Source organism: Leuresthes tenuis, unplaced genomic scaffold (genome assembly GCF_036924035.1).
Source record: "Leuresthes tenuis unplaced genomic scaffold, fLeuTen1.0.hap1 SCAF_1, whole genome shotgun sequence".
NCBI lineage: Eukaryota > Metazoa > Chordata > Actinopteri > Atheriniformes > Atherinopsidae > Leuresthes > Leuresthes tenuis.
Window position 1 is genome coordinate 44,606,773 of NW_027325355.1, and position 25,895 is coordinate 44,632,667.

At 44.2% G+C, this 25,895-nt stretch overlaps 38 pseudogenes; 10 read left to right on the plus strand and 28 right to left on the minus strand.

Annotated features, from left to right (window-relative positions):
• Positions 1-726: 726 nt before the first annotated feature.
• LOC140292305 (5S ribosomal RNA) lies at positions 727-845 on the minus strand (annotated as a pseudogene).
• A 269-nt stretch (positions 846-1,114) lies between these two features.
• On the minus strand, positions 1,115-1,233 carry LOC140293790 (5S ribosomal RNA; annotated as a pseudogene).
• A 269-nt stretch (positions 1,234-1,502) lies between these two features.
• On the minus strand, positions 1,503-1,621 carry LOC140300730 (5S ribosomal RNA; annotated as a pseudogene).
• Positions 1,622-2,268: 647 nt separating this feature from the next.
• LOC140267207 (5S ribosomal RNA) lies at positions 2,269-2,387 on the minus strand (annotated as a pseudogene).
• Positions 2,388-2,656: 269 nt separating this feature from the next.
• On the minus strand, positions 2,657-2,775 carry LOC140275118 (5S ribosomal RNA; annotated as a pseudogene).
• A 269-nt stretch (positions 2,776-3,044) lies between these two features.
• LOC140288645 (5S ribosomal RNA) lies at positions 3,045-3,163 on the minus strand (annotated as a pseudogene).
• A 647-nt stretch (positions 3,164-3,810) lies between these two features.
• LOC140267217 (5S ribosomal RNA) lies at positions 3,811-3,929 on the minus strand (annotated as a pseudogene).
• A 269-nt stretch (positions 3,930-4,198) lies between these two features.
• On the minus strand, positions 4,199-4,317 carry LOC140290626 (5S ribosomal RNA; annotated as a pseudogene).
• Positions 4,318-4,964: 647 nt separating this feature from the next.
• On the minus strand, positions 4,965-5,083 carry LOC140267222 (5S ribosomal RNA; annotated as a pseudogene).
• A 269-nt stretch (positions 5,084-5,352) lies between these two features.
• On the minus strand, positions 5,353-5,471 carry LOC140275122 (5S ribosomal RNA; annotated as a pseudogene).
• Positions 5,472-5,740: 269 nt separating this feature from the next.
• LOC140290627 (5S ribosomal RNA) lies at positions 5,741-5,859 on the minus strand (annotated as a pseudogene).
• Positions 5,860-6,128: 269 nt separating this feature from the next.
• Positions 6,129-6,247, minus strand: LOC140295084 (5S ribosomal RNA; annotated as a pseudogene).
• Positions 6,248-6,516: 269 nt separating this feature from the next.
• Positions 6,517-6,635, minus strand: LOC140290950 (5S ribosomal RNA; annotated as a pseudogene).
• Positions 6,636-6,904: 269 nt separating this feature from the next.
• LOC140293791 (5S ribosomal RNA) lies at positions 6,905-7,023 on the minus strand (annotated as a pseudogene).
• A 269-nt stretch (positions 7,024-7,292) lies between these two features.
• On the minus strand, positions 7,293-7,411 carry LOC140290288 (5S ribosomal RNA; annotated as a pseudogene).
• Positions 7,412-7,680: 269 nt separating this feature from the next.
• Positions 7,681-7,799, minus strand: LOC140290628 (5S ribosomal RNA; annotated as a pseudogene).
• A 647-nt stretch (positions 7,800-8,446) lies between these two features.
• LOC140294197 (5S ribosomal RNA) lies at positions 8,447-8,565 on the minus strand (annotated as a pseudogene).
• Positions 8,566-8,834: 269 nt separating this feature from the next.
• Positions 8,835-8,953, minus strand: LOC140290629 (5S ribosomal RNA; annotated as a pseudogene).
• Positions 8,954-9,600: 647 nt separating this feature from the next.
• LOC140267230 (5S ribosomal RNA) lies at positions 9,601-9,719 on the minus strand (annotated as a pseudogene).
• A 269-nt stretch (positions 9,720-9,988) lies between these two features.
• LOC140314557 (5S ribosomal RNA) lies at positions 9,989-10,107 on the minus strand (annotated as a pseudogene).
• A 269-nt stretch (positions 10,108-10,376) lies between these two features.
• On the minus strand, positions 10,377-10,495 carry LOC140281040 (5S ribosomal RNA; annotated as a pseudogene).
• Positions 10,496-10,767: 272 nt separating this feature from the next.
• Positions 10,768-10,886, minus strand: LOC140289662 (5S ribosomal RNA; annotated as a pseudogene).
• Positions 10,887-11,155: 269 nt separating this feature from the next.
• LOC140268093 (5S ribosomal RNA) lies at positions 11,156-11,274 on the minus strand (annotated as a pseudogene).
• A 272-nt stretch (positions 11,275-11,546) lies between these two features.
• On the minus strand, positions 11,547-11,665 carry LOC140289664 (5S ribosomal RNA; annotated as a pseudogene).
• Positions 11,666-11,934: 269 nt separating this feature from the next.
• Positions 11,935-12,053, minus strand: LOC140273261 (5S ribosomal RNA; annotated as a pseudogene).
• Positions 12,054-12,322: 269 nt separating this feature from the next.
• Positions 12,323-12,441, minus strand: LOC140294198 (5S ribosomal RNA; annotated as a pseudogene).
• A 272-nt stretch (positions 12,442-12,713) lies between these two features.
• On the minus strand, positions 12,714-12,832 carry LOC140316046 (5S ribosomal RNA; annotated as a pseudogene).
• Positions 12,833-13,101: 269 nt separating this feature from the next.
• On the minus strand, positions 13,102-13,220 carry LOC140296788 (5S ribosomal RNA; annotated as a pseudogene).
• An 8,049-nt stretch (positions 13,221-21,269) lies between these two features.
• On the plus strand, positions 21,270-21,388 carry LOC140299620 (5S ribosomal RNA; annotated as a pseudogene).
• A 659-nt stretch (positions 21,389-22,047) lies between these two features.
• On the plus strand, positions 22,048-22,166 carry LOC140300388 (5S ribosomal RNA; annotated as a pseudogene).
• A 269-nt stretch (positions 22,167-22,435) lies between these two features.
• On the plus strand, positions 22,436-22,554 carry LOC140296528 (5S ribosomal RNA; annotated as a pseudogene).
• Positions 22,555-22,823: 269 nt separating this feature from the next.
• LOC140302274 (5S ribosomal RNA) lies at positions 22,824-22,942 on the plus strand (annotated as a pseudogene).
• Positions 22,943-23,211: 269 nt separating this feature from the next.
• LOC140270167 (5S ribosomal RNA) lies at positions 23,212-23,330 on the plus strand (annotated as a pseudogene).
• Positions 23,331-23,599: 269 nt separating this feature from the next.
• LOC140306400 (5S ribosomal RNA) lies at positions 23,600-23,718 on the plus strand (annotated as a pseudogene).
• A 269-nt stretch (positions 23,719-23,987) lies between these two features.
• On the plus strand, positions 23,988-24,106 carry LOC140288624 (5S ribosomal RNA; annotated as a pseudogene).
• A 269-nt stretch (positions 24,107-24,375) lies between these two features.
• On the plus strand, positions 24,376-24,494 carry LOC140280092 (5S ribosomal RNA; annotated as a pseudogene).
• Positions 24,495-25,150: 656 nt separating this feature from the next.
• Positions 25,151-25,269, plus strand: LOC140300389 (5S ribosomal RNA; annotated as a pseudogene).
• Positions 25,270-25,538: 269 nt separating this feature from the next.
• Positions 25,539-25,657, plus strand: LOC140296530 (5S ribosomal RNA; annotated as a pseudogene).
• The last annotated feature ends 238 nt before the right edge of the window (positions 25,658-25,895 follow it).

Consider the following 25,895-nt stretch of genomic DNA (forward strand, 5'->3'; position numbering starts at 1 on the left):
AGGCCCAACCCTACTTGGCTTCCGAGATAAGACAAGGTGGGGCTTATTCAGGGTGGTGTGGCGGTAAGCAAATATATTTGTTACAAATGTGAATTATATAGGTACTGGAATCATACACTTCCTCTATGAAACCAGATAATTGCCGAGAAAGGCTGATGTGTAGTGGGCATATCATCTTCTCTGATGTGATCATTCTCTTCAGCTGAAACTGAGACTCTTAGATCACTTCGTGTCTGCCAACAAAGCAGCAGCAGCTGAAGATGACCAACTTCCTCATGTGTCACAGGGTGATCAGGCGTTGCAACAAAACACATGCAGGTGGTAGAGAGAAGAGAAACAGCTTACAGCACCTGGTTTTCCCAAGCAGTCTCCCATTGAAGTACAAACCAGACCCAACCCTGCTTGGCTTCCGAGATAAGACAAGGTGGGGCTTATTCAGGGTGGTGTGGCGGTAAGCGACAATATCTGTTACAAATGTGAATTATATAGGTACTGGAATCATACACTTGCTCTATGAAACCAGATAATTGCCGAGAAAGGCTGATGTGTAGTGGGCATATCATCTTCTCTGATGTGATCATTCTGTTCAGCTGAAACTGAGACTCTCAGATCACTTCGTGTCTGCCAACAAAGCAGCAGCTGCTGAAGATGACCAACTTCCTCATGTGTCACAGGGTGATCAGACGTTGCAACAAAAGACATGCAGGTTGTAGAGAGAAGAGAAAACGCTTACAGCACCTGGTATTCCCAAGCAGTCTCCCATTAAAGTACTAACCAGGCCCAACCCTCCTTGGCTTCCAAGATCAGACGAGGTCGGGCTTATTCAGGGTGGTGTGGCCGTAAGGAACAATTTCTGTGACAAATGTGCATTATATAGGTACTGGAATCATACACTTCCTCTATGTAACCAGATAATTGCAGAGAAAGGCTGACTTGTTATGGAAACATCTTCTTCCCTGATGTGATTATTCTCTGCAGCTGAAACTGAGACTCTCAGATCACTTCGTGTCTGCCAACAAAGCAGCAGCAGCTGAAGATGACCAACTTCCTCATGTGTCACAGGGTGATCAGACGTTGCAACAAAAGACATGCAGGTTGTAGAGAGAAGAGAAAACGCTTACAGAACCTGGTATTCCCAAGCAGTCTCCCATTAAAGTACTAACCAGGCCCAACCCTCCTTGGCTTCCGAGATCAGACGAGGTCGGGCTTATTCAGGGTGGTGTGGCCGTAAGGAACAATTTCTGTGACAAATGTGCATTATATAGGTACTGGAATCATACAATTCCTCTATGTAACCAGATAATTGCAGAGAAAGGCTGACTTGTTATGGGCACATCTTCTTCCCTGATGTGATTATTCTCTGCAGCTGAAACTGAGACTCTCAGATCACTTCGTGTCTGCCAACAAAGCAGCAGCAGCTGAAGATGACCAACTTCGTCATGTGTCACAGGGTGATCAGACGTTGCAACAAAAGACATGCAGGTGGTCGAGAGAAGACAAAAAGCTTACAGCTCCTGGTATTCCCAAGCGGTCTCCCATTTAAGTACTAACCAGGCCCAACCCTCCTTGGCTTCCGAGATCAGACGAGGTCGGGCATGTTCAGGGTGGTGTGGCCGTAAGCAACAATGTCTCTGACAAATGTGCATTATATAGGTACAGGAATCATACGGTTCCTCTATGCAACCAGATAATTGCCGAGAAAGGCTGATGTGTAGCGGGCAAATCATCTTCTCTGATGTGATCATTCTCTGCAACTTAAACTGAGACTCTCAGATCACTTCGTGTCAGCCAACAAAGCAGCAGCAGCTGAAGATGACCAACTTCCTCATGTGTCACAGGGTGATCAGACGTTGCAACAAAAGACATGCAGGTGGTAGAGAGAAGAGAAAAAGCTTACAGCACCTGGTATTCCCAAGCAGTCTCCCATCCAAGTACTAAGGAGGCTCAACCCTGCTTGGCTTACGAGATCAGGCATGTTCAGGGTGGTGTGGCCGTAAGCAACAATGTGTCTGACAAATGTGCATTATATAAGTACAGGAATCATACGGTTCCTCTATGTAACCAGATAATTGCTGAGAAAGGCTGATCTGTATTGGGCACATCTTCTTCCCTGACGTGATAATTTTCTCCAGCTGAACATGAGACTCTCAGATCACTTCGTGTCTGCCAACAAAGCAGCAGAAGCTGAAGATGACCAACTTCCTCATGTGTCACAGGGTGATCAGACGTTGCAACAAAAGACATGCAGGTGGTAGAGAGAAGAGAAAAAGCTTAAGGTACCTGGTATTCCCAAGCGGTCTCCCATTCAAGTACTAACCAGGCCCAACCGTGCTTGGCTTCCGAGATCAGACGAGGTCGGGCTTATTCAGGGTGGTGTGGCCGTAAGCAAAAATATCGGTGACAATTGTGCATTATATAGGTACTGGAATCATACACTTCCTCTGTGTAACCAGATAATTGCCGAAAAAGGCTGACTTGTAGTGGGTTCATCTTCCTCCTTGATGTGATTATTCTCTTCAGCTGAAACTGAGACTCTCAGATCACTTCGTGTCTGCCAACAAAGCAGCAGAAAATGAAGATGACCAACTTCCTCATGTGTCACAGGGTGATCAGACGTTGCAACAAAAGACATGCAGGTGGTAGAGAGAAGAGAAAAAGCTTAAGGCACCTGGTATTCCCAAGCAGTCTCCCATTCAAGTACTAACCAGGCCCAACCCTGCTTGGCTTCCGAGATCAGACGAGGTTGGGCTTATTCAGGGTGGTGTGGCCATAAGCAACAATATTGGTGACAAATGTGCATTATATAGGTACTGGAATCATACACTTCCTCTGTATAACCAGATAATTGCCGAAAAAGGCTGACTTGTAGTGGGTTCATCTTCCTCCTTGATGTGATTATTCTCTGCAGCTGAAACTGAGACTCTCAGATCACCTCGTGTCTATCAACAAAGCAGCAGCAGCTGAAGATGACTAACTTCTTCACGTGTCACAGGGTGATCAGACGTTGCAACAAAAGACATGCAGGTGGTAGAGAGAAGAGAAAAAGCTTACAGCACCTGGTATTCCCAAGCTGTCTCCCATCCAAGTACTAACCAGGTACAACCCTGCTTGGCGTCCGAGATCAGATGAGGTCGGGCTTATTCAGGGTGGTGTGGCCGTAAGCAACAATGTCTCTGACAAATGTGCATTATATAGGTACTGGAATCATACGGTTCCTCTATGCAACCAGATAATTGCCGAGAAAGGCTGATGTGTAGCGGGCAAATCATCTTCTCTGATGTGATCATTCTCTGCAACTTAAACTGAGACTCTCAGATCACTTCGTGTCAGCCAACAAAGCAGCAGCAGCTGAAGATGACCAACTTCCTCATGTGTCACAGGGTGATCAGACGTTGCAACAAAAGACATGCAGGTGGTAGAGAGAAGAGAAAAAGCTTACAGCACCTGGTATTCCCAAGCAGTCTCCCATCCAAGTACTAAGGAGGCTCAACCCTGCTTGGCTTACGAGATCAGGCATGTTCAGGGTGGTGTGGCCGTAAGCAACAATGTGTCTGACAAATGTGCATTATATAAGTACAGGAATCATACGGTTCCTCTATGTAACCAGATAATTGCTGAGAAAGGCTGATCTGTAGTGGGCACATCTTCTTCCCTGACGTGATAATTTTCTCCAGCTGAACATGAGACTCTCAGATCACTTCGTGTCTGCCAACAAAGCAGCAGAAGCTGAAGATGACCATCTTCCTCATGTGTCACAGGGTGATCAGACGTTGCAACAAAAGACATGCAGGTGGTAGAGAGAAGAGAAAAAGCTTAAGGTACCTGGTATTCCCAAGCGGTCTCCCATTCAAGTACTAACCAGGCCCAACCGTGCTTGGCTTCCGAGATCAGACGAGGTCGGGCTTATTCAGGGTGGTGTGGCCGTAAGCAAAAATATCGGTGACAATTGTGCATTATATAGGTACTGGAATCATACACTTCCTCTGTATAACCAGATAATTGCCGAAAAAGGCTGACTTGTAGTGGGTTCATCTTCCTCCTTGATGTGATTATTCTCTGCAGCTGAAACTGAGACTCTCAGATCACCTCGTGTCTATCAACAAAGCAGCAGCTGCTGAAGATGACTAACTTCTTCACGTGTCACAGGGTGATCAGACGTTGCAACAAAAGACATGCAGGTGGTAGAGAGAAGAGAAAAAGCTTACAGCACCTGGTATTCCCAAGCTGTCTCCCATCCAAGTACTAACCAGGTACAACCCTGCTTGGCGTCCGAGATCAGACGAGGTCGGGCTTATTCAGGGTGGTGTGGCCGTAAGCAACAATGTCTCTGACAAATGTGCATTATATAGGAACTGGAATCATACGGTTCCTCTATGCAACCAGATAATTGCCGAGAAAGGCTGATGTGTAGCGGGCAAATCATCTTCTCTGATGTGATCATTCTCTGCAACTTAAACTGAGACTCTCAGATCACTTCGTGTCAGCCAACAAAGCAGCAGCAGCTGAAGATGACCAACTTCCTCATGTGTCACAGGGTGATCAGACGTTGCAACAAAAGACATGCAGGTGGTAGAGAGAAGAGAAAAAGCTTACAGCACCTGGTATTCCCAAGCAGTCTCCCATCCAAGTACTAAGGAGGCTCAACCCTGCTTGGCTTACGAGATCAGGCATGTTCAGGGTGGTGTGGCCGTAAGCAACAATGTGTCTGACAAATGTGCATTATATAAGTACAGGAATCATACGGTTCCTCTATGTAACCAGATAATTGCTGAGAAAGGCTGATCTGTAGTGGGCACATCTTCTTCCCTGACGTGATAATTTTCTCCAGCTGAACATGAGACTCTCAGATCACTTCGTGTCTGCCAACAAAGCAGCAGAAGCTGAAGATGACCAACTTCCTCATGTGTCACAGGGTGATCAGACGTTGCAACAAAAGACATGCAGGTGGTAGAGAGAAGAGAAAAAGCTTAAGGTACCTGGTATTCCCAAGCGGTCTCCCATTCAAGTACTAACCAGGCCCAACCGTGCTTGGCTTCCGAGATCAGACGAGGTCGGGCTTATTCAGGGTGGTGTGGCCGTAAGCAAAAATATCGGTGACAATTGTGCATTATATAGGTACTGGAATCATACACTTCCTCTGTGTAACCAGATAATTGCCGAAAAAGGCTGACTTGTAGTGGGTTCATCTTCCTCCTTGATGTGATTATTCTCTTCAGCTGAAACTGAGACTCTCAGATCACTTCGTGTCTGCCAACAAAGCAGCAGAAAATGAAGATGACCAACTTCCTCATGTGTCACAGGGTGATCAGACGTTGCAACAAAAGACATGCAGGTGGTAGAGAGAAGAGAAAAAGCTTAAGGCACCTGGTATTCCCAAGCAGTCTCCCATTCAAGTACTAACCAGGCCCAACCCTGCTTGGCTTCCGAGATCAGACGAGGTTGGGCTTATTCAGGGTGGTGTGGCCATAAGCAACAATTTTGGTGACAAATGTGCATTATATAGGTACTGGAATCATACACTTCCTCTGTATAACCAGATAATTGCCGAAAAAGGCTGACTTGTAGTGGGTTCATCTTCCTCCTTGATGTGATTATTCTCTGCAGCTGAAACTGAGACTCTCAGATCACCTCGTGTCTATCAACAAAGCAGCAGCAGCTGAAGATGACTAACTTCTTCACGTGTCACAGGGTGATCAGACGTTGCAACAAAAGACATGCAGGTGGTAGAGAGAAGAGAGAAAGCTTACAGCACCTGGTATTCCCAAGCTGTCTCCCATCCAAGTACTAACCAGGTACAACCCTGCTTGGCGTCCGAGATCAGACGAGGTCGGGCTTATTCAGGGTGGTGTGGCCGTAAGCAACAATGTGTCTGACAAATGTGCATTATATAGGTACTGGAATCATACGGTTCCTCTATGCAACCAGATAATTGCCGAGAAAGGCTGATGTGTAGCGGGCAAATCTTTTTCTCTGATGTGATCATTATCTGCAACTGAAACTGAGACTCTCAGATCACTTCGTGTCAGCCAACAAAGCAGCAGCAGCTGAAGATGACCAACTTCCTCATGTGTCACAGGGTGATCAGGAGTTGCAACAAAAGACATGCAGGTGGTAGAGAGAAGAGAAGAAGCTTACAGCACCTGGTATTCCCAAGCAGTCTCCCATCCAAGTACTAAGGAGGTTCAGCCCTGCTTGGCTTCCGAGATCAGACGAGGTCGGGCATGTTCAGGGTGGTGTGGCCGTAATCAACAATGTGTCTGACAAATGTGCATTATATAAGTACAGGAATCATACGGTTCCTCTATGTAACCAGATAATTGCTGAGAAAGGCTGATCTGTAGTGGGCACATCTTCTTCCCTGAAGTGATTATTCTCTTTAGCTGAAACTGAGACTCTCAGATCACTTCGTGTCTTCCAACAAAGCAGCAGCAGCTGAAGATGGCCAACTTCCTCATGTGTCACAGGGTGATCAGACGTTGCAACAAAAGACATGCAGGTTGTAGAGAGAAGAGAAAACGCTTACAGCACCTGGTATTCCCAAGCAGTCTCCCATTAAAGTACTAACCAGGCCCAACCCTCCTTGGCTTCCGAGATCAGACGAGGTCGGGCTTATTCAGGGTGGTGTGGCCATAAGGAACAATTTCTGTGACAAATGTGCATTATATAGGTACTGGAATCATACACTTCCTCTATGTAACCAGATAATTGCAGAGAAAGGCTGACGTGTTATGGGCACATCTTCTTCCCTGATGTGATTATTCTCTGCAGCTGAAACTGAGACTCTCAGATCACTTCGTGTCAGCCAACAAAGCAGCAGCAGCTGAAGATGACCAACTTCCTCATGTGTCACAGGGTGATCAGACGTTGCAACAAAAGACATGCAGGTTGTAGAGAGAAGAGAAAACGCTTACAGAACCTGGTATTCCCAAGCAGTCTCCCATTAAAGTACTAACCAGGCCCAACCCTCCTTGGCTTCCGAGATCAGACGAGGTCGGGCTTATTCAGGGTGGTGTGGCCGTAAGGAACAATTTCTGTGACAAATGTGCATTATATAGGTACTGGAATCATACGGTTCCTCTATGTAACCAGATAATTGCTGAGAAAGGCTGATCTGTAGTGGGCACATCTTCTTCCCTGACGTGATAATTTTCTCCAGCTGAACATGAGACTCTCAGATCACTTCGTGTCTGCCAACAAAGCAGCAGAAGCTGAAGATGACCATCTTCCTCATGTGTCACAGGGTGATCAGACGTTGCAACAAAAGACATGCAGGTGGTAGAGAGAAGAGAAAAAGCTTAAGGTACCTGGTATTCCCAAGCGGTCTCCCATTCAAGTACTAACCAGGCCCAACCGTGCTTGGCTTCCGAGATCAGACGAGGTTGGGCTTATTCAGGGTGGTGTGGCCATAAGCAAAAATTTTGGTGACAAATGTGCATTATATAGGTACTGGAATCATACACTTCCTCTGTATAACCAGATAATTGCCGAAAAAGGCTGACTTGTAGTGGGTTCATCTTCCTCCTTGATGTGATTATTCTCTGAAGCTGAAACTGAGACTCTCAGATCACCTCGTGTCTATTAACAAAGCAGCAGCAGCTGAAGATGACTAACTTCTTCACGTGTCACAGGGTGATCAGACGTTGCAACAAAAGACATGCAGGTGGTAGAGAGAAGAGAAAAAGCTTACAGCACCTGGTATTCCCAAGCTGTCTCCCATCCAAGTACTAACCAGGTACAACCCTGCTTGGCGTCCGAGATCAGACGAGGTCGGGCTTATTCAGGGTGGTGTGGCCGTAAGCAACAATGTCTCTGACAAATGTGCATTATATAGGTACTGGAATCATACGGTTCCTCTATGCAACCAGATAATTGCCGAGAAAGGCTGATGTGTAGCGGGCAAATCATCTTCTCTGATGTGATCATTCTCTGCAACTTAAACTGAGACTCTCAGATCACTTCGTGTCAGCCAACAAAGCAGCAGCAGCTGAAGATGACCAACTTCCTCATGTGTCACAGGGTGATCAGACGTTGCAACAAAAGACATGCAGGTGGTAGAGAGAAGAGAAAAAGCTTACAGCACCTGGTATTCCCAAGCAGTCTCCCATCCAAGTACTAAGGAGGCTCAACCCTGCTTGGCTTACGAGATCAGGCATGTTCAGGGTGGTGTGGCCGTAAGCAACAATGTGTCTGACAAATGTGCATTATATAAGTACAGGAATCATACGGTTCCTCTATGTAACCAGATAATTGCTGAGAAAGGCTGATCTGTAGTGGGCACATCTTCTTCCCTGACGTGATAATTTTCTCCAGCTGAACATGAGACTCTCAGATCACTTCGTGTCTGCCAACAAAGCAGCAGAAGCTGAAGATGACCAACTTCCTCATGTGTCACAGGGTGATCAGACGTTGCAACAAAAGACATGCAGGTGGTAGAGAGAAGAGAAAAAGCTTAAGGTACCTGGTATTCCCAAGCGGTCTCCCATTCAAGTACTAACCAGGCCCAACCGTGCTTGGCTTCCGAGATCAGACAAGGTTGGGCTTATTCAGGGTGGTGTGGCCATAAGCAAAAATTTTGGTGACAAATGTGCATTATATAGGTACTGGAATCATACACTTCCTCTGTATAACCAGATAATTGCCGAAAAAGGCTGACTTGTAGTGGGTTCATCTTCCTCCTTGATGTGATTATTCTCTGCAGCTGAAACTGAGACTCTCAGATCACCTCGTGTCTATCAACAAAGCAGCAGCAGCTGAAGATGACTAACTTCTTCACGTGTCACAGGGTGATCAGACGTTGCAACAAAAGACATGCAGGTGGTAGAGAGAAGAGAAAAAGCTTACAGCACCTGGTATTCCCAAGCTGTCTCCCATCCAAGTACTAACCAGGTACAACCCTGCTTGGCGTCCGAGATCAGACGAGGTCGGGCTTATTCAGGGTGGTGTGGCCGTAAGCAACAATGTCTCTGACAAATGTGCATTATATAGGTACTGGAATCATACGGTTCCTCTATGCAACCAGATAATTGCCGAGAAAGGCTGATGTGTAGCGGGCAAATCATCTTCTCTGATGTGATCATTCTCTGCAACTTAAACTGAGACTCTCAGATCACTTCGTGTCAGCCAACAAAGCAGCAGCAGCTGAAGATGACCAACTTCCTCATGTGTCACAGGGTGATCAGACGTTGCAACAAAAGACATGCAGGTGGTAGAGAGAAGAGAAAAAGCTTACAGCACCTGGTATTCCCAAGCAGTCTCCCATCCAAGTACTAAGGAGGCTCAACCCTGCTTGGCTTACGAGATCAGGCATGTTCAGGGTGGTGTGGCCGTAAGCAACAATGTGTCTGACAAATGTGCATTATATAAGTACAGGAATCATACGGTTCCTCTATGTAACCAGATAATTGCTGAGAAAGGCTGATCTGTAGTGGGCACATCTTCTTCCCTGACGTGATAATTTTCTCCAGCTGAACATGAGACTCTCAGATCACTTCGTGTCTGCCAACAAAGCAGCAGAAGCTGAAGATGACCAACTTCCTCATGTGTCACAGGGTGATCAGACGTTGCAACAAAAGACATGCAGGTGGTAGAGAGAAGAGAAAAAGCTTAAGGTACCTGGTATTCCCAAGCGGTCTCCCATTCAAGTACTAACCAGGCCCAACCGTGCTTGGCTTCCGAGATCAGACGAGGTCGGGCTTATTCAGGGTGGTGTGGCCGTAAGCAAAAATATCGGTGACAATTGTGCATTATATAGGTACTGGAATCATACACTTCCTCTGTGTAACCAGATAATTGCCGAAAAAGGCTGACTTGTAGTGGGTTCATCTTCCTCCTTGATGTGATTATTCTCTTCAGCTGAAACTGAGACTCTCAGATCACTTCGTGTCTGCCAACAAAGCAGCAGAAAATGAAGATGACCAACTTCCTCATGTGTCACAGGGTGCTCAGACGTTGCAACAAAAGACATGAAGGTGGTAGAGAGAAGAGAAAAAGCTTAAAGCACCTGGTATTCCCATGCAGTCTACCATCCAAGTACTAACCAGGCCCAAACCTGCTTGGCTTCCGAGATCAGACGAGGTCGGGTATATTCAGGGTGGTGTGGCCGTAAGCGACAATAACTGTGACAAATGTGCATTATATAGGTACTGGAATCATACAGTTCCTCTATGTAACCAGATTATTGCCGAGAAAAGCTGATAAGTAGTGGGCACATCTTCTTCCCTGACGTGATTATTCTCTCGAGCTGAAACTGAGACTCTCAGATCACTTCGTGTCTGCCAACAAAGCAGCAGCAGCTGAAGATGACCACCTTCCTCATGTGTCACAGGGTGATCAGACGTTGCAACAAAAGACATGCAGGTGGTAGAGAGAGGAGAAAAAGCTTACAGCACCTGGTATTCCCAAGAGGACTCCCATCCAAGTACTAACAAGGCCCAATCCTGCTTGGCTTCCAAGATCAGACGAGGTCGGGCTTATTCAGGGTGGTGTGGCCGTAAGCGACATTAACTGTGACAAATGTGCATTATATAGGTACTGGAATCATACACTTCTTCTATGTAACCAGATAATTGCAGAGAAAGGCTGACTTGTAGTGGGCACATCTTCTTCCCTGATGTGATTATTCTCTGCAGCTGAAACTGAGACTCTCAGATCACTTTGTGTCTGCCAACAAAGAAGCAGCAGCTGCTGAAGATGACCAACTTCCTCATGTGTCACAGGATGATCAGACGTTGCAACAAAAGACATGCAGGTGGTAGAGAGGAGAGAAGAAGCGTACAGCACCTGGTATTCCCAAGCAGTCTCCCATCCAAGTACTAAGCAGGCTCAACCCTGTTTGGCTTCCGAGATCAGACGAGGTCGGGCATGTTCAGGGTGGTGTGGCCGCAAGCGACAATGTCTCTGACAAATGTGCATTATATAGGTACTGGAATCATACGGTTCCTCTATGCAACCAGATAATTGCCGAGAAAGGCTGATGTGTAGCGGGCATATCATCTTCTCTGATGTGATCATTCTCTTCAGCTGAAACTGAGACTCTCAGATCACTTCGTGTCTGCCAACAAAGCAGCAGAAGCTGAAGATGACCAACTTCCTCATGTGTCTCAGGGTGATCAGACGTTGCAACAAAAGACATGTAGGTGGTAGAGAGAAGAGAAAAAGCTTAAGGCACCTGGTATTCCCAAGCGGTCTCGCATTCAAGTACTAACCAGGCCCAACCCTGCTTGGCTTCCGAGATCAGACGAGGTCGGGCTTATTCAGGGTGGTGTGGCCGTAAGCGACATTAACTGTGACAAATGTGCATTATATAGGTACTGGAATCATACACTTCTTCTATGTAACCAGATAATTGCAGAGAAAGGCTGACTTGTAGTGGGCACATCTTCTTCCCTGATGTGATTATTCTCTGCAGCTGAAACTGAGACTCTCAGATCACTTTGTGTCTGCCAACAAAGAAGCAGCAGCTGCTGAAGATGACCAACTTCCTCATGTGTCACAGGATGATCAGACGTTGCAACAAAAGACATGCAGGTGGTAGAGAGGAGAGAAGAAGCGTACAGCACCTGGTATTCCCAAGCAGTCTCCCATCCAAGTACTAAGCAGGCTCAACCCTGTTTGGCTTCCGAGATCAGACGAGGTCGGGCATGTTCAGGGTGGTGTGGCCGCAAGCGACAATGTCTCTGACAAATGTGCATTATATAGGTACTGGAATCATACGGTTCCTCTATGCAACCAGATAATTGCCGAGAAAGGCTGATGTGTAGCGGGCAAATCATCTTCTCTGATGTGATCATTATCTGCAACTGAAAGTGAGACTCTCAGATCACTTTGTGTCAGCCAACAAAGCAGGAGCAGCTGAAGATGACCAACTTCCTCATGTGTCACAGGGTGATCAGACGTTGCAACAAAAGACATGCAGGTGGTTGAGAGAAGAGAAAAAGCTTACAGCACCTGGTATTCCCAAGAGGTCTTCCATCCAAGTACTAACCAGGCCCAACCCACCTTGGCTTCTGAGAGCAGACGAGGTCAGACATATTCAGGGTGGTTTGGCCGTAAGCAACAATCTCTGTGACAAATGTGCATTATATAGGCAATGGAATCATATGGTTCCTCTATGTAACAAGATAATTGCCGAGAAAGGCTGATATGTAGTGGGCACATCTTGTTCCCTGACGTGATAATTTTCTCCAGCTGAAAATGAGACTCTCAGATCACTTCGTGTCTGCCAACAAAGCAGCAGCAGCTGAAGATGACCACCTTCCTCATGTGTCACAGGGTGATCAGACGTTGCAACAAAAGACAAGCAGGTGGTAGAGAGAAGAGAAAAAGCTTACATCACCTGATAATCCCAAGCGGTCTCCCATCCAAGTACTAACCAGGCCCAAACCTGCTCTGCTTCCGAGATCAGACGAGGTCGGGCTTATTCAGGGTGGTGTGGCCGTAAGCAACAATATCTCTGACAAATGTCCATTATATAGGTACTGGAATCATACGGTTCCTCTATGCAACCAGTTAATTGCAGAGAAAGGCTGATGTGTAGCGGGCACATCTTCTTCCCCCATGTGATTATTTTCTGCAGCTGAAACTGAGACTCTCAGATCACTTCGTGTCTGCCAACAAAGAAGCAGCAGCTGCTGAAGATGACCAACTTCCTCATGTGTCACAGGATGATCAGACGTTGCAACAAAAGACATGGAGGTGGTAGACAGAAGAGAAGAAGCTTACAGCACCTGGTATTCCCAAGAGGTCTCCCATCGAAGTACTAACCAGGCCCAACCCTGCTTGGGTTCCGAGATCACACGAGGTTGGGCATATTCAGGGTGGTGTGGCCGTAAGTAACAATGTCTGTGACAAATGTGCATTATATAGGTACTGGAATCATACGGTTCCTCTATGCAACCAGATAATTGCCAAGAAAGGCTAACTTGTAGTGGGCACATCTTCTTCCCTGATGTGATTATTCTCTACAGCTGAAACTGAGACTCTCAGATCACTTCGTGTCTGCCAAAAAAGCAGCAGCAGCTGAAGATGACGAACTTCTTCACGTGTCACAGGGTGATCAGACGTTGCAACAAAAGACATGCAGGTGGTAGAGAGAAGAGAAAAAGCTTACATCACCTGGTATTCCCAAGCGGTCTCTCATCAAAGTACTAACCACGCCCAAACCTCCTTGGCTTCTGAGATCAGACGAGGTCAGACATATTCAGGGTGGTTTGGCCGTAAGCAACAATCTCTGTGACAAATGTGCATTATATAGGCAATGGAATCATATGGTTCCTCTATGTAACCAGATAATTGCCGAGAAAGGCTGATATGTAGTGGGCACATCTTGTTCCCTGACGTGATAATTTTCTCCAGCTGAAAATGAGACTCTCAGATCACTTCGTGTCTGCCAATAAAGCAGCAGCAGCTGAAGATGACCAACTTCCTCATGTGTCACAGGGTGATCAGACGTTGCAACAAAAGACATGCAGGTTGTAGAGAGAAAAGAAAAAACCTACAGCACCTGGTATTCCCAAGCAGTCTCCCATCCAAATACTAACAAGGCCCAACCCTGCTTGGCTTCCGAGATCAGACTTATTCAGGGTGGTGTGGCCGTAAGCAACAATAACTGTGACAAATGTGCATTATATAGGTACGATAGGTGCGACGTTTTAACTGCGGCGTTAAGTTTACGTTAAGTGTCTGTCTGTCTGTCTGTCTGTTCGCAGATGATTGCTCGTCTGTTACTGTGTGATTATTGTTACAATGTTAATAAAGTTTGATAATTTTACTTGAACCAAGAACAGCCTTCACATTTTTATTTAATTTCCCTTTGCAAAACAGGACGACAGTGAGTGTGAGTGACATCCATTTAATGCAATTGTCAAAAGTGAAGCCAGAATTACTTGGAGAATTATTTTACATTTATTAACAAAACCCAACACTCTTTGTCTCAACCAAAGATTTTTTAAAAATACTTTCTTTGCTCAATTTGGAATTTGTTTCATTCACTTGTGTTGCACAAATAGTGATACAGATAGATAGCTAGTCTCTCAAATAATTGAGTGTACCAAAAAAAGAGGGGAAAAATGATGGGAGACTTATTTACATTTACAGTTATACACATTTTGTGTGCTGCCCCCTACAGTAGGCTTTAGTAAAGTCCAAAGCACTGTGGTATGTTGGGGTGTTGCCACAATACAGGTTCGAATCCCACAAGAAACATGAAAATTAAACAGATGATAAACCTTGCAATAAGTGCAGAGGTGTGTGTAAACAATGTTGAGAAGATAAGAGAATAGAGAAAAGTGGATATAGTGTACGTTTTTTCTCCTTTTCTCCCCCCCCCCTTCCTCTTTTTTTCCTTTTCCCCCCTTTCGGGCAGTCCCTTTTGCCCCTTTTTTGGCCGAAAGGTCAGCACTCTGGACTTTGAATCCAGTGATCCGAGTTCAAATCTCGGTGGAACCTACAGGTGTGCTGTCATGTTTGTGTTCTGGAAAGAAAATGAGTGGATGAGGTTAGTCAGTTGTCAAGTCACACCAGAGTGTGTGATTGACCAATTCCAAAGAGAGGGCTTAAATTGTTTAATGTTGAAAAAGTGAAACATTCAGCTGAGAGGGTCTGTGCTATTTGCCTTCTCACCTCCGGGTGTCTCTAATTGAATCTATTTGATTTCTTCTTCCATATTAATTTGCAATGCATATATTTTTCCATGCTCTCCGTTTGGAATTTGGACACAGAAGCCAAAGGAGAAGGAAACAGGAAAAACAATCCCATGGTAACAATCAGCGACAAGGAGAACTACTCAAAAGCCTACATAATTAACCCGGTGCCCAACCATGGGCCAACCAATCATCCAATCAAGGAGCGGCAATTTCTGCCGGCCGGGATCTGAGCGCCAACTCCATGCGGTGCGCACAAGTTGGTACTGATTTAGGAAAAAGAGGATTGTACAATTTTACTCCTTGGTATGGATACTCTTTCAAAAAAGTCCAAAAAATAAAATATGTGGTTGACAAAACTGTGTGACTCAGTCCTTCAACACAAAAGGCAGGCAAAGGAAAATCAGCTGTCCTCTCTATCTAATCATAGGAGGATGGCCTGACTACGATCAGGGACCTGAGCAGCAAAGAATAGATAGACATGATAAATAGTTATATATATATATATATACATATATATATGTACATACTAGTCTCCAATACTACTATGATAAAAAGAGATCCAATGTACAGGTCTAAGTTGTACAGGAATGTGTTGTAGAAATTTGTTCTATATTTTTGTTGTAAATCCACAACAGGTTTCATCATCTGCTAATCCTGAAGGAGACACTAGTTGTAAAGGAATTTATTAATACATAAAAATGCTTATATTATAAGACTGAAACATTCTTGAACAGCAGATCACTGTAAAGACATACATATAATATTGTGATTATGTCAGTGGGTCAACAATTTTGTAAAGGCAACTTTACATAAAAAAATTTAAAATCTTGTAAAAATATAACAATGTAAACATAAAAACAGCAACCTCAAAACAAAACATAGCATGTTACCTGGATGGAAAACCATGCGTCTCTACAGCCTGAAGGAAGAAATCTTGGGCTGTTGATGCCTTGTTGTTATTGGTAGCATGTCGGTACATGATCTTTGTGAGCATTTGGAAAACATAAAAACCACAGAAACACATTAAACATTAACTACAATAATATAAGAATAATAAATGAATGAAATATTGTTCCATGTGTAATGTTAGACTTAAAGCTATACTTACCTTTCTGGCATGTAGCACGGCACTTATTAAAAATTTAAACTACTTGAACTGTCTCCTCATCTATGTGCTAACAACCAGAACCCACTGATGTGGACTCAGAAATAAAGTTTCCAATGTTTTCCAAACACAAATGAATACATTTCAGAAATGTACTGAGGCCAGATAGAAAAAGTGCACGTGCAGCCGCTTTAAACTGTCAAACAGGCAATGTAACGGCAGTTATATTTATGTTTCGCCACTAGATGCAGCTATGATTTTATGGCCATAGAGAATGTCCGTATAACACGTTTGTTTTAAGTGTTTTGATGTATATATTTAATATTTAGCAATGTTTAAAGGATATAGTTAATAACATTTGGTGTTAGGTAAAAGTTAAAAGTTAAAACTTGATAAGTTTAGTTTAAGGTGACGGTGATGTCACTTCCGGTTTAAAAAAGCGGTCCGGTAAACTGGTATCATTGATATGGATCCAATAAAGAAAGCAATCAACGAAGACCATAAGCGGTTTTAAGTTTACCGGTTTGTCCACTTGCAGGCCAAAGTGGTATGTAAGTTTGTGTTTGTAAATAATATATTTTCTTTTAGTTGAGGCATGTGTAATGTAATATTTGTACATCATTTGTGTTTTATCAGTTCTACGGTGTACTTGTGGTGAAAGCCGACGATGAAGACCACAGTAAAAATCAGTGAAAAGAACACAAGTCTCGTATCTGTGAACAAGCCAGCATATGTTTTTTTCCAAAGACCACGTCCAGCATTTGATTGAAATTGACCTCTCTGCCCCCTGTATTTCCACACTGCTGGTGTATCAGTGAGAACACTGAAACGCAGAATGCGACAGTGGGGCCTCTCAAAAAGGGAAGGCTACAGTAAAATGACAGATGATGAACTTGACAGCTTGGTCTCTGCCATCAAGCAAGACTCCCAGAATTTGGGTTGGTGCTTTTTACAGAAAGTTTTTATTTGAATTATATCATGCACTTGTCCATAGCATTATAAAAAGATTTGTGCCATAAAAGTAACATTTGAAATTGCCGGCCATATAGGCTCCACAACTAAGTCTAGCTGAGGGCCGGCTACTTTAATGACTGCTATTTTTATAGCCTAAAGGCTATCAATATTATTTTTTAAATTTTCTGTGCCTTAGTGGAGAGTCCTGGACATTATCATAGCAACGGTCATCATAGCATGTATACCTGAGAAAAAGTTAAATGCCTAAATTGTTTGTTTACATGATTATCAATCAATATATCTTAAATAAAAGTGGTTTTCACTTCTTTTCCTACAGGTCACAGAATGGTAAAAGGTCGTCTTAGGGCTTTAGGCCACAGAGTTCAGTGGACAGAGTGTGGGATTCGATGCACCGGGTTGATAGGGTAGGAATACTACAGAGAATGACAAGCCTCGGATGTGTTGTGAGAAGGACCTACAATGTCGCAGCTCCTCTGTCACTCGTACATATAGATACCAACCACAAGTTGATCAGGTAAGCTGACAGCAAAGGACATCACATGGACATTATATATTTATATATTGATTTAAAAAATGGTCTATGGCATACATTCTGCAGAGTTCTGGAATCTGGTGTAATGGACCACGATGTAGCTGCGTTAAACAATTGATACATTTTTATTGAACAGATATGGTGTGGTAATGTTTGGAATAGATGTCTCTTCAAGAAAGGTCAGTGTCCCCATGGAGATTATAGTGTGTGATATAATATTCAACTTAATTTATTTAAAGCTATACTTTTCTTTTGTAAGCTTAAAATGCTCCTAATAAGCTTATGGCGCACTAAAATGGAAAAGCAAGCCACCAGGTGTTGAAATTACACGCGAACTACAACGCAGGCCGTTGTAGATCACAAGTTGTTTATATTCGGACACGGCAAGCACAAGAATAGCCTTGATGGACGTGGTAACTGGACCGCTGATAACTTGACAACATTCTCCGCTCCGACATCCGGGGGAGATGGAACGCACCATCACTTTCTCACCTCACACGTCAGGGAGGAAGGGAGCGTCACAGGTCAGGCAGGGGGAAGAGGGTGAGACTTTGGAGGGAGGGGGAGTTTTTCATGTTTAAATTTTTAATAAGTGCCGTGCTACATGCCAGAAAGGTAAGTATAGCTTTAAGTCTAACATTACACATGGAACAATATTTCATTCATTTATTATTCTTATATTATTGTAGTTAATGTTTAATGTGTTTCTGTGGTTTTTATGTTTTCCAAATGCTCACAAAGATCATGTACCGACATGCTACCAATAACAACAAGTCATCAACAGCCCAAGATTTCTTCCTTCAGGCTGTAGAGACGCATGGTTTTCCATCCAGGTAACATGCTATGTTTTGTTTTGAGGTTGCTGTTTTTATGTTTACATTGTTATATTTTTACAAGATTTTAAATTTTTTTATGTAAAGTTGCCTTTACAAAATTGTTGACCCACTGACATAATCACAATATTATATGTATGTCTTTACAGTGATCTGCTGTTCAAGGATGTTTCAGTCTTATAATATAAGCATTTTTATGTATTAATAAATTCCTTTACAACTAGTGTCTCCTTCAGGATTAGCAGATGATGAAACCTGTTGTGGATTTACAACAAAAATATAGAACAAATTTCTACAACACATTCCTGTACAACTTAGACCTGTACATTGGATCTCTTTTTATCATAGTAGTATTGGAGACTAGTATGTACATATATATATGTATATATATATATATATAACTATTTATCATGTCTATCTATTCTTTGCTGCTCAGGTCCCTGATCGTAGTCAGGCCATCCTCCTATGATTAGATAGAGAGGACAGCTGATTTTCCTTTGCCTGCCTTTTGTGTTGAAGGACTGAGTCACACAGTTTTGTCAACCACATATTTTATTTTTTGGACTTTTTTGAAAGAGTATCCATACCAAGGAGTAAAATTGTACAATCCTCTTTTTCCTAAATCAGTACCAACTTGTGCGCACCGCATGGAGTTGGCGCTCAGATCCCGGCCGGCAGAAATTGCCGCTCCTTGATTGGATGATTGGTTGGCCCATGGTTGGGCACCGGGTTAATTATGTAGGCTTTTGAGTAGTTCTCCTTGTCGCTGATTGTTACCATGGGATTGTTTTTCCTGTTTCCTTCTCCTTTGGCTTCTGTGTCCAAATTCCAAACGGAGAGCATGGAAAAATATATGCATTGCAAATTAATATGGAAGAAGAAATCAAATAGATTCAATTAGTGACACCCGGAGGTGAGAAGGCAAATAGCACAGACCCTCTCAGCTGAATGTTTCACTTTTTCAACATTAAACAATTTAAGCCCTCTCTTTGGAATTGGTCAATCACACACTCTGGTGTGACTTGACAACTGACTAACCTCATCCACTCATTTTCTTTCCAGAACACAAACATGACAGCACACCTGTAGGTTCCACCGAGATTTGAACTCGGATCACTGGATTCAAAGTCCAGAGTGCTAACCTTTCGGCCAAAAAAGGGGCAAAAGGGACTGCCCGAAAGGGGGGAAAAGGAAAAAAAGAGGAAGGAGGGGGGGGGGGAGAGAAAAAGAAAAGGAGAAAAAACGTACACTTTATCCACTTTTCTCTATTCTCTTATCTTCTCAACATTGTTTACACACACCTCTGCACTTATTGCAAGGTTTATCATCTGTTTAATTTTCATGTTTCTTGTGGGATTCGAACCTGTATTGTGGCAACACCCCAACATACCACAGTGCTTTGGACTTTACTAAAGCCTACTGTAGGGGGGAGCACACAACATGTGTATAACTGTAAATGTAAATAAGCCTCCCATCATTTTTCCCCTCTTTTTTTGGTACACTCAATTATTTGAGAGACTAGCTATCTATCTGTATCACTATTTGTGCAACACAAGTGAATGAAACAAATTCCAAATTGAGCAAAGAAAGTATTTTTAAAAAATCTTTGGTTGAGACAAAGAGTGTTGGGTTTTGTTGATAAATGTAAAATAATTCTCCAAGTAATTCTGGCTTCACTTTTGACAATTGCATTAAATGGATGTCACTCACACTCACTGTCGTCCTGTTTTGCAAAGGGAAATTAAATAAAAATGTGAAGGCTGTTCTTGGTTCAAGTAAAATTATCAAACTTTATTAACATTGTAACAATAATCACACAGTAACAGACGAGCAATCATCTGCGAACAGACAGACAGACAGACAGACACTTAACGTAAACTTAACGCCGCAGTTAAAACGTCGCATGAAATGGAAGCTGTCCAAGCGCACTGCAGACCTCCATGGGTGGAAGAGTTTGACCACTGAAGACACACCTGTGAAAAACAAAGTCAGCCGCTGCCCAATTGCCAGTACCACTCCTCCCACAAGTGGAGTGGTAACAGTGTGTGTGTGTGTGGCACACAGTTTTTCAAACGTATATTTGATAAAGAATTTTATCATTTTTACCCACCTGACTGGCTGCAGCAGTCCCGGTCAACATAGATGACCTCAGGTTCAGCTTGGCCCGCATTCTTGTATCGAGTGACGATGCCATGGCACAACTCTTCCAACCCTGCACCTTCACCCGTTGTCAGAACAGAGTTCAGAACCTGGCCAAACTCGTTGCCGATGTTTATCATCCATGCAGCACTGTCCCCAATAGCGCCAGCCAGCTTCTTGGTGATCTGTAAAAGAAACACTACTTTCAAACTGTTTGTTGTAATTATACACGTGTGCATGTGTCAAACCGACATTCAAGCACTTGCACCTGTAATCATATTCCTGCACATTTTTCATTTTCCCTCTTTTTTCCCCTCCTCTTTTTTTTTGGGGGGGGGGGGGCAATAAATATAGCTTTCCCAGTGATAACTACTAATACAACCGATTCTCCGCAACAACCAAAAGATTCATCGCACACAAGGCCTTGAAATTGATTTTGGTCAAGAAAGAGGTTTCAGAATATGAAGATCAAATTCAGAGTCTGACAGTGACTTTTAGAAGAGGATGACATTAATCATCAGCTATCTCCTAAACGGGAATGAACCAGAGCTAGACAGCAGCAGGCCCCAGGACCAAGTAGTCAGCAGCCGAGCTGAGATTGAGATCTTACTTATGTTTTGTAAATGTTCAAAGTTCTAAAAAAGTTCAAATGAATAATACATGATAGTTATACCAAAAAACCTTGCTTCATTTGCACTTTTCTTGAATGTTTTCCATCCTTTTTATTTTTACTACTACTAGTACTTGGATGGTAGACTGCCTGGGAATACCAGGTGCTTTAAGCTTTTTCTCTTCTCTCTACCACCTTTTGTTGCAACGTCTGATCACCCTGTGACACATGAGGAAGGTGGTCATCTTCAGCTGCTGCTTTGTTGGCAGACACGAAGTGATCTGAGAGTCTCAGTTTCAGCTGCAGAGAATGATCACATCAGAGAAGATGATATGCCCGTTACACATCAGCCTTTCTCTGCAATTATCTAGTTGCATAGAGGAACCGTATGATTCCAGTACCTATATGATGCACATTTGTCAGTGACATTGTTGCTTACGGCCACACCACGTTGAACATGCCCGACCTCGTCTGATCTCGGAAGCCAAGCACGGTTGGGCCTGGTTAGTACTTGGATGGAAGACCTCTTGGGAATACCAGGTGCTGTAAGCTTTTTCTCTTCTTTCGACCACCTGCATGTCTTTTGTTGCAACGTCTGATCACCCTGTGACACATGAGGAAGTTGGTCATCTTCAGCAGCTGCTGCTGCTTTGTTGGCTGACACAAAGTGATCTGAGAGTCTCAGTTTCAGTTGCAGAGAATGATCACATCAGAGAAGATGATTTGCCCGCTACACATCAGCCTTTCTCGGCCATTATCTGGTTGCATAGAGGAACCGTATGATTCCAGTACCTATATAATGCACATTTGTCAGAGACATTGTTGCTTACGGCCACACCACCCTGAATAAGCACGACCTCGTCTGATCTCGGACACCAAGAAGGTTGTACCTGGTTAGTACTTGGATGGGAGACAGCTTGGGAATACCAGGTGCTGTAAGCTTTTTCTCTTCTCTCTACCACCTGCATGTCTTTTGTTGCAACGTCTGATCACCCTGTGACACGTGAAGAAGTTGGTCATCTTCAGCTGCTGCTGCTTTGTTGATAGACACGAGGTGATCTGAGAGTCTCAGTTTCAGCTGAAGAGAATAATCACATCAAGGAGGAAGATGAACCAACTACAAGTCAGCCTTTTTCGGCAATTATCTGGTTACACAGAGGAAGTGTATGATTCCAGTACCTATATAATGCACATTTGTCACCGATATTGTTGCTTACGGCCGCACCACCCTGAATATACCTGACCTCGTCTGATCTTGGAAGAAAAGCAGGGTTGGGCCTGGTTAGTACTTGGATGGGAGACCACTTCGGAATACCAGGTGCTGTAAGCTTTTTCTCTTCTCTCTACCACCTGCATGTCTTTTGTTGCAACGTCTGATCACCCTGTGACACATGAGGAAGTTGGTCATCTTCAGCTGCTGCTGTTTTGTTGGCTGACACGAAGTGATCTGAGAGCCTCAGTTTCAGTTGCAGAGAATGATCACATCAGAGAAGATGATATGCCCGCTACACATCAGCCTTTCTCGGCAATTATCTGGTTGCATAGAGGAACCGTATGATTCCAGTACCTATATAATGCACATTTGTCAGAGACATTGTTGCTTACGGCCACACAACCCTGAACATGCCCGACCTAGTCTGATCTCGGAAGCCAAGCACAGTTGGGCCTGGTTTGTACTTGGATGGAAGACCTCTTGGGAATACGAGGTGCTGTAAGCTTTTTCTCTTCTCTGTACCACCTGCATGTCTTTTGTTGCAACGTCTGATCACCCTGTGACACATGAGGAAGTTGGTCATCTTCAGCTTCTGCTGCTTTGTTGGCAGACACAAAGTGATCTGAGAGTCTCAGTTTCAGCTCGAGAGAATAATCACGTCAGGGAAGAAGATGTGCCCACTACTTATCAGCTTTTCTCGGCAATTATCTGGTTACATAGAGGAACTGTATGATTCCAGTACCTATATAATGCACATTTTTCACAGTTATGGTTGCTTACGGCCACACCACCCTGAATATGCCCGACCACGTCTGATCTCGGAAGCCAAGCAGGTTTGGGCCTGGTTAGTACTTGGATGGTAGACTGTCTGGGAATACCAGGTGCTGTAAGCTTTTTCTCTTCTCTCTACCACCTGCATGTCTTTTGTTGCAACGTCTGATCACCCTGTGACACATGAGGAAGTTGGTCATCTTCAGCTGCTGCTGCTGTGTTGGCAGACACAAAGTGATCTGAGAGTCTCAGTTTCAGCTGCAGAGAATAATCACGTCAGGGAAGAAGATGTGCCCACTACACATCAGCCTTTCTCGGAAATGATCTGGTTGCATAGAGGAACCGTATGATTCCAGTACCTATATAATGCACATTTGTCAGAGACATTGTTGCTTACGGCCACACCACCCTGAACATACCCGACCTCGTCTGATCTCGGAAGCCAAGGAGGGTTGGGCGTGGTTAGTACTTGGATGGTAGACTGCTTGGGAACACCAGGTGCTGTAAGCTTTTTCTCTTCTCTCGACCACCTGCATGTCTTTTGTTGCAACGTCTGATCACCCTGTGACACATGAGGAAGGTGGTCATCTTCAGCTGCTGCTGCTTTGTTGGCAGACACGAAGTGATCTGAGAGTCTCAGTTTCAGCTGCAGAGAATGATCACATGAGGGAAGAAGATTTGCCCACTACAAGTCAGCCTTTCTCGGCAATTATCTGGTTACATAGAGGAACCGTATGAATCCAGTACCTATATAATGCACATTTGTCACAGACATTGTTGCTTACGGCCACACCACCCTGAACATGCCCGACCTCGTCTGATCTCGGTAGCCAAGGAGGGTTGGGCCTGGTTAGTACTTAAATGGGAGACCGCTTGGGAATACCAGGAGCTGTAAGCTTTTTGTCTTCTCTCGACCACCTGCATGTCTTTTGTTGCAACGTCTGATCACCCTGTGACACATGAGGAAGTTGGTCATCTTCAGCTGCTGCTGCTTTGTTGGCAGACACGAAGTGATCTGAGAGTCTCAGTTTCAGCTGCAGAGAATAATCACATCAGGGAAGAAGATGTGCCCATAACAAGTCAGCCTTTCTCTGCAATTATCTGGTTACATAGAGGAATTGTATGATTCCAGTACCTATATAATGCACATTTGTCACAGAAATTGTTCCTTACGGCCACACCACCCTGAATAAGCCCGACCTCGTCTGATCTCGGAAGCCAAGGAGGGTTGGGCCTGGTTAGTACTTTAATGGGAGACTGCTTGGGAATACCAGGTGCTGTAAGCGTTTTCTCTTCTCTCTACAACCTGCATGTCTTTTGTTGCAACGTCTGATCACCCTGTGACACATGAGGAAGTTGGCCATCTTCAGCTGCTGCTGCTTTGTTGGAAGACACGAAGTGATCTGAGAGTCTCAGTTTCAACTGAAGAGAATAATCACGTCAGGGAAGAAGATGTGCCGACTACACATCAGCCTTTCTCAGCAATTATCTGGTTACATAGAGGAACCGTATGATTCCTGTACTTATATAATGCACTTTTGTCAGACCCATTGTTGCTTACGGCCACACCACCCTGAACATACCCGACCTCGTCTGATCTTGGAAGCCAAGCAGGGTTGAACCTGCTTAGTACTTGGATGGGAGACTGCTTGGGAATACCAGGTGCTGTAAGCATTTTCTCTTCTCTCTACAACCTGCATGTCTTTTGTTGCAACGTCTGATCACCCTGTGACACATGAGGAAGTTGGTCATCTTCAGCTGCTGCTGCTTTGTTGGCTGACACAAAGTGATCTGAGAGTCTCAGTTTCAGTTGCAGAGAATGATCACATCAGAGAAGATGATTTGCCCGCTACACATCAGCCTTTCTCGGCCATTATCTGGTTGCATAGAGGAACCGTATGATTCCAGTACCTATATAATGCACATTTGTCAGAGACATTGTTGCTTACGGCCACACCACCCTGAATAAGCCCGACCTCGTCTGATCTCGGACACCAAGAAGGTTGTACCTGGTTAGTACTTGGATGGGAGACAGCTTGGGAATACCAGGTGCTGTAAGCTTTTTCTCTTCTCTCTACCACCTGCATGTCTTTTGTTGCAACGTCTGATCACCCTGTGACACGTGAAGAAGTTGGTCATCTTCAGCTGCTGCTGCTTTGTTGATAGACACGAGGTGATCTGAGAGTCTCAGTTTCAGCTGAAGAGAATAATCACATCAAGGAGGAAGATGAACCAACTACAAGTCAGCCTTTTTCGGCAATTATCTGGTTACACAGAGGAAGTGTATGATTCCAGTACCTATATAATGCACATTTGTCACCGATATTGTTGCTTACGGCCGCACCACCCTGAATATACCTGACCTCGTCTGATCTTGGAAGAAAAGCAGGGTTGGGCCTGGTTAGTACTTGGATGGGAGACCACTTCGGAATACCAGGTGCTGTAAGCTTTTTCTCTTCTCTCTACCACCTGCATGTCTTTTGTTGCAACGTCTGATCACCCTGTGACACATGAGGAAGTTGGTCATCTTCAGCTGCTGCTGTTTTGTTGGCTGACACGAAGTGATCTGAGAGCCTCAGTTTCAGTTGCAGAGAATGATCACATCAGAGAAGATGATATGCCCGCTACACATCAGCCTTTCTCGGCAATTATCTGGTTGCATAGAGGAACCGTATGATTCCAGTACCTATATAATGCACATTTGTCAGAGACATTGTTGCTTACGGCCACACAACCCTGAACATGCCCGACCTAGTCTGATCTCGGAAGCCAAGCACAGTTGGGCCTGGTTTGTACTTGGATGGAAGACCTCTTGGGAATACGAGGTGCTGTAAGCTTTTTCTCTTCTCTGTACCACCTGCATGTCTTTTGTTGCAACGTCTGATCACCCTGTGACACATGAGGAAGTTGGTCATCTTCAGCTGCTGCTGCTTTGTTGGCAGACACAAAGTGATCTGAGAGTCTCAGTTTCAGCTGCAGAGAATAATCACATCAGGGAAGAATATGTGCCCACTACACATCAGCCTTTCTTGGCAATTATCTGGTTACATAGAGGAACCGTATGATTCCAGTACC